The following is a 7125-nucleotide window of genomic DNA, read 5'->3' as shown; positions in this document are numbered from 1 at the left end:
ATTATTAGCTTTGATCTGAAGCTTTCTGTATTCAAAAAATTTGTAAAGGTTTTAGTTGAAATGATAGTGTTAGTAAAGTTTCATACTGGTATTCTTCTCATTTGATAAAACATTCCATTTGTTCGTTTATTCTGGCTTCAAACATATTTTTTTAGCAAAGGCTTTGTTTGTTGACTTTAGATGCAGGTACATGCATCTATAGTCGTTACCAAATTTGTTCAACCGAATGACCGCGAAGTGTTCTTGATGGTGGGGAGAGGCCGAAGGAGGAAAGTGTGTGTCAAGCAGAAAAAGACATATTTGCGCTAATTAAATTTGAAGGGCTATAGTCAAGAATTCTTTGTCATTATACTTAGATGTGAACATTGATTAGGAATGAAAACAATTCTTATAGATGTTTTTTTGCAGTAGTCGCTATTAGATGGCGTTACAACTCGATACATGAGAGTATTCTATCACTTTTTGCTCGATATAGATATTTTGTATATGGGATCGAGCGCTCTAATCCTTCAAAAAAGGTTTGCTTCACAGTTTTTGTATTATTACGAAGAGATCAGAACTGGTGCAGTCGGTAGGAAGTTCCGCTATGACTGCAAGCAAGATCGATCGACGGCTCGAAACCGCCCTGCTGCCCAAGCCCAAGCCCTTTATCCCTTTGGGATCGATAAATTGGTACCTGACTTGTCTGGGAGGAAAGGAACACTGATTTGGCACACCGGTCCCCACATGTCATCGTATTGAAGTGGAAGGCGTAGGCGCATCCCCACAGGAATTGATCATACAATTTATTCTCTATCCTTCAACATGAGATTTACTCATTGAATGGAAACTTTCGAGCTCTGAATGACTACTAGTTTCCATCCAGGAAATGACTTCGGTTTACAAAACCATAGCAAAAACGCGAATCACCGGCTACAAATCTGAGGTTATTTGCAAATGTGTAAGTATCAAAAACAGACGAGGCATCAGTATGCCTAACGAAGCAACTCAAGCGTTCGATTGATGAAATGAAGGCGGGGGGAGTCAGTTACTGAAGTGACGGAGCGAAACAAATTTTTGCTCGGGGGTTCTTACATAACAAGTTGCTGCAATGAGGCATAGAAGCATCACTTCACCGGGAGAATTAAATTACCTGTGATTCTTTAAAGGTAGCGTTTTACGATATCGACGTAGTATGGAAACTTCAAGAAAACCGTAGATTATGGAAGGCAGTATGGGTTCGCTGAACTTCTGCTCTTTGTAAGAAATGGCGTGGAAAACAGCGTCATTTCCTACGAAATCTGTTGCAGCGCGCCACCGTTGTGCACGCATCGCATCTAAGCGCGAGCGGTCGAAGATCAATGATGCCTCCTCACCAGCCTATTCAAGTAAACCAACGAAAAGGCTACTGAGAGAACCGAAGAGTGTACAAAGAGACGTGTTCTAACGTACTTCGTAGGAACAAATGTCGTTCCCACGCCGTTTTCTACGACGATTAGAAGAAGTTGAGCGGAGCCACGTCGGTGGCCGTAGTCTACAACCCGAACTCTCCGATTTCCCTGAGGTTTCTGTACTACGTCAATTTCGTGATACGCTGCCTTCATGTACGTGCCTGTATGTAATGAATGTACTGTAACTAGGATATTTGCTCAGAGTGCTGTGCATTTCATCACTGACCCTACTTCGTAGCCTTTTTCCTCTTTTTGTTCCTCTCTAGAGGCACGAGGCGATCTCTTGGAGTAGTCGTGATGAGAGCCATTCAGCATTTTATTACATGTACCTCTGTAACCGACGCTTCCCCCTATTTTTCAGTGCTAATATTTGCAGCATCCGAACGTTTTTCGATGTATTCCTTCATACATGTTTGGCGCGAATACGCCACGAAAAAACCTGCGCCAGGCCCCACTGGCAATGGATTTGCCGATTATTCCTTGAGTGTTTTGACAAAACAAATGTGTCTCTTTTTTGGTGACCGTTCGTGTATGTGAATAAATAAATAAATAGATAAATAAACTTCATTTACTCGTACTTAAACAAATTTGGTTACGATTAATTAGTTAATAATTTATGTATTAACACTGTGACTACGATTCTTGCTCAATCTTTCCTTCGTAAGACTCATCGATCAATTTTCGGAGTTTTTCTTCCCGAAAAAATGGAACGAACAATGTGATGCTGCCTATGAGTGCTTGTTCTTTTATATGCGTCATACTGTGTCATTCCGTTTGATGCTGTGGTTCGTGTAACACTAAGCACCAGTGAAGCAGAACGAATGTTGATCAAATTCGCTGAAACGTGCCAAAAGATATTACTGCAGCCTAAACTGAGGAAAAAAGATGTTGGTTGTCGAAGGCAGATGAAAAAGTCGGCATTTTGGAGAGAGTAAAATCACAATTATATTTATTTATGTTGAGACTTCAAGTTGATATTTCTCAGATAGATTTCCTAGAAATTTCTATTTTTCATAGACCTATATAGGTGTCCTACAAGAGATTGAGGAAAGAAGAAATACATAGCTAAACAACAACTTAACTAGAATGCTGAAATCGTCGTTCCAAGCGAGGGTCTGGAAATTTTAGCGCGATTCGTTGAAGTCTGCTGTGGCCCACTGGATCACTACGTTAGCAAAAACCATTAAAGGATAAAGGATAAAGTTCCTGGCGTTAATCAATCCGCTTGGGATGCGCCCCCACGTTCACTTCAATTCAGAATCGTTTGAGGTTTACGAACGTGTAACTGGCCTAAACAATGACTTGCAGTGGCTAGCCGACGTGTCAAATCAGTGTTTTTATCCTCCCGGACGAGTGTGGTACCAATTTATCGACTCCGAAGGGATGAAAGGCTTCGTGAGCACTAGGGCAAAAACCATTACTAATATAAAAATACAAGAAAGTGAACATAGTCCTGAAGTCCCATATGTGCATCACTTTCCACCTGAGATGAGTTCTTCTCGGCGAACATCTACACCCTAACGGTAATCCTCAGGACTGCATTTGCGGTGAAATTGACGGGTTAAATGTAGTTGGGGAGAAGAGGGGAAGGGGAGTGGTAAGAGGGTCTTTTTTAGAGATACCAGAGATCTCCCGTTTCAGTCCTTATTTGTTTTCTTTGTATTTATTACATTATTTATGTATTTATTTGGGGCAAAGCGTCGTTGGAGGGAGGGGGGCACTTAGTGGCGCCCTTATTTCTCGAAGTAAATAATGAAATCAAACGGGGCCCTAAGGCCTAAGCATTAGTCTCAGAGGATCTATAAAATGTAAACTTAAATTACTAAGAGAAAAAAGTAAGTTAGAGCATCGGGAAATAAGGGCGCCACTGAGTGCGCCCCTTCCCCCCCTCCCAAACTACATTTTTCCTAAATTGATCACATTAAATAAATGGGTCACGGAGAGGAATTAACCATACTGCGAGTAAAGCGTTGGTTGCGTAGAATTCCGAGTAACGCTTTCGAGAACACTGGAATTGTGCTCTTCTGTCCTTGGTGGAACTATATTTATGGTCTGAACATCCGGCAATCTCGCCTTTATGAAAATTCTCGTACAATGCATACCTCATCGAAGCACTCCGCTCTCCATGCCAAGTCTTGATATCTTTCGAACCACACCTCGCTAGAACCCTGAACGGGAAAAGAAGTCGACCAGTGCTGTCTAGTGAACCGCAGCGTACTTGGACTGTCATCCATGGTGAATGTAACCTCACACTGTGCTGTATCCTTAACCATATCTGGATAGTTGTCTGGATTTGGGTTAAAGAAGTGCATTTTAGACAGTCTTGTAGCTCTCAGATTGTTATGAACTGCATAAAATCATTAGTAATAGACCTTTAGTAGAAAGCAATCATTTTTTGCTGTTCATGGATGGATTCCTAACAGAAATCCAGAATATTTCTATTGGTTCCCCAGCAGAAGGATTTTCCCGTGCACTAAAATCGTCCACCTTTTTTTCAAATTCATTCCCATCATGTTTCTCATTCGTGTGCCGCCCGAATGGTGTCATCGAATTTCCACGTGTTTTACCACCCAAATGCTCCTTCCTACGGAAAATCAACATTACTTCAGTTTCCCTAACAAATCACTTTGCACCGTATATTTTCTATCTGATAGATTACTCTGATCTGCGTGAAATTTCCATCCTTACCCGTATGAATAAACAACGCAACATTCTGACATGCACTGTACATCATATAGTCTATTACAAGACAGGATTTTTTATTTTACTATTTATTTCTTATACTTATTTGTTATTTATTATTATTTTATTGTTATCTATCATTTCATTTTAGCTTTCGGTGCTTGCCGAATATGCACCTAACAATTATTCATCTAGTCAAATTCTTATGGCTGTCAAATCTTGAAGTCCTCGCCGAATTCTCGTTTTCGTTTCCTCGTTTTTCATAGACCCACTAGAAATCCTGGGAAACAACACGCGAATTTCTTAAAAAAATCCACCCCTCCGAACACATTCTAGAGCAGTTCGAATGTTCTCTTGTCTTGAAACCTCGGCATACCCTGTCTATATTTTGTGATAGTGTGCCTGCGAGGTTTTTAGATGGAACTCTTTATTTGCCTGAAGACGGCGAAAAAGCCGAAACGTCAGGCAAATAAAGAGTTCCATCTAAAAACCTCGCACGCACACTATCACAAAAGATTCTAGAGCATTTCTGCTTCTGTTCACTATGGACAAATATCTTCACCTGGGTTCGGTGAAGTTTCCAGCAATGCTCCTTTTCACCTAAGAGACAGAAACTGCGGATAACGAAAATGTGGACACGCCGCGCTTTCGCTTCACCTGAATCACACAAAAGGTACCGATCGACGATAACATTCTGGTCATGATTCATTCGTTTTGCCAGTGATAAGTGATATAGTGATAAGTGATATAGAGCGCAACCGAGAATAAGGTGCTTGGCGTTGCTCGCTTGCGCTTTCAACCTCATTTAACAACAGATGTTCAGAGGTGAATCAAAACGACCGCATTGCGGTACAGTTGTGGGGTAAAATGCAGTTGGAGGAGCCACTCAACCGCACTCTTATTTCTGGTAATGAATTAGTAAGTCAGCTCGGAATCTAGGACCTAGGCATTTGCTTTAGAGGATCTATGAGATGTAGGCTAACGGTACGAGGAGAAAAAAGTACGTTAGAACGTCTAGAATTAAGGGCTTCAGTGAGTGTGTGTGCAACTACACAACACGCCAGGCCGTTTTGATCCGACTATGAACGCGGTGACAATTTCTCCAGGGAGGGCAAAGCGACGGGCCAAATTAGTATCATTGTCTTGCCAAACAAATTTGTGCGCAAAAAGAGTCAATGGGTGGGAGCATTCAAGCCTGCTCTATTCGAACTGTACTTGGAGCGCAAGAGTCACACTTAGAGCACAAAATTGTCTTTAACTATCAAATGGATTGCTTAGACTCACGACAAATAGGTTCTTCTTCCGTGCTACACATCAATTCTCCGATACTTTCTAATGATTCTCTACTTCACATAAATAGTTCTTCTCGCTCATTCGCTTACGTTCGCCTTTTTCCGTTACTAAGAAAAAGAGATAGATATAGCTATAGATATAGAGATAGGAGAAAATTTAGCTGGGATTACTGAGGTTCTAACTTTTCCAAACTCTCCAAGCAGTTGATACTGGAGGTGAATAGCCAAGTCATATCATGTAGCACTTCCGACGAAGAATAGCAACCGATAATGGCCTGAGAGATGGCTCCTCTGCAGTCCGCATTTGACAGTTATTGTAAAGACGATTTCTGTGCTCTAATTAGCATTTCGATTAGAGCAGCCTTGACTGCTCCCCTTACTCCCTTTTAGCCCAGCTATTTATTTCTCTGGAATGATGAAAGGCTTGGTTTGTGCTTTCACGATCTCGAACCATGCTCGGGTACAATGATGTCCTCTTATCACTGCAGTACGTTCTTCATTACAAGAGCAGAGTCAAGGGTAAATGACAGACAAAAACATGATCGTGATCACATCCATGACAAGTGCAGGATGCTCGGGATAAAAAAAAGAGTAGGGTGCAACTGAGATGTAGGGACCGTTCCATGCAATGAGCATATTGAGTTATTGACTTATTTAACATTGTCCTTAGTCATGGGGAAAAGAAATAACTATAGTCTGGTCAAGACAACATGAAGTTCGGTGCCGTTACGTAAACGGCTGCAGTCGAAGCAGCGCGATGAAGCCAACGGCTACGTTTGAGGTGGGAACATCGCGAACTGCAGCGATGAGTGGTGCTAGCAAGGGTCCTGCCTCGATCGTAACCACTTCGCTTCACCGGATCGCTTCAAACGCAGCCACTTACGCAACTCTACCCTGCTTCATTTCGTTTTGATATTGCCCTTCCCCTGATTGTGCAAATGCACCACACACCATGAATTTTCTTTCTCTTTCATATTCGAGAAGGACAACACACAATTCGAGTGGCATCGTTTTGCAGAATCACCAGCAACTCCGTGAACAAAAAAAAACCGGAGGCTTCCTTTTTCGCGAAGCATGTAAATGTTGACAAAAACCCCTTCAACATCAATAGAACATCGACAAAAAGTCGCTGACTAACACTGACATCATTAACTTTTCCCTACGACATAACCACTTACAGCTGTCCGCATCCGCTTGCTGTTTAGAGCATCGTGGCCATGCGGCCAGCTAGCTGATTATGATTTCAGTTCTTTTTTTCGATTCAATGCTACGCACACTGTTACGCGTAAGGAATCATTAACAGTTTCTTCGTGGGACTTTTGTCGATGTGGATATCTTGGCAGGATACTTGTTTTCGTACTTGATTTATTCATTAACTCTGTGCATGCAGTCAACCGCGAAAGTTGTCTTTCTTAGAGATACCAGGGATCTCCCGTTTCATTGCTTATTTGTTTTCTTTGTATTTATTACATTATTTATTTGCATTTATTTATTCTTTTTCCTTGATTCTTCTCTTTTACTCTTTCTCTTGTTGTGTCTTATACAAATTGATATAAGCATATTTACTGTTTTATTCGTCTTTTTTCTTTAGTTTTGCGGCAACCTTGTTGTTTTGTACGATGTGCGCTTGTTTTGCCCTCTTATGATTCTTCTTTGTTGTTACAAAATGACAAAATGAGGCAAGGGCCCAAATGTTGCTTTGTGTTCCCCTCTAGTGCGAT

Source organism: Necator americanus, chromosome II (assembly GCF_031761385.1).
Source record: "Necator americanus strain Aroian chromosome II, whole genome shotgun sequence".
NCBI classification, from domain to species: Eukaryota; Metazoa; Nematoda; class Chromadorea; order Rhabditida; family Ancylostomatidae; genus Necator; species Necator americanus.
Note: the sequence above shows the minus strand (reverse complement) of the source record.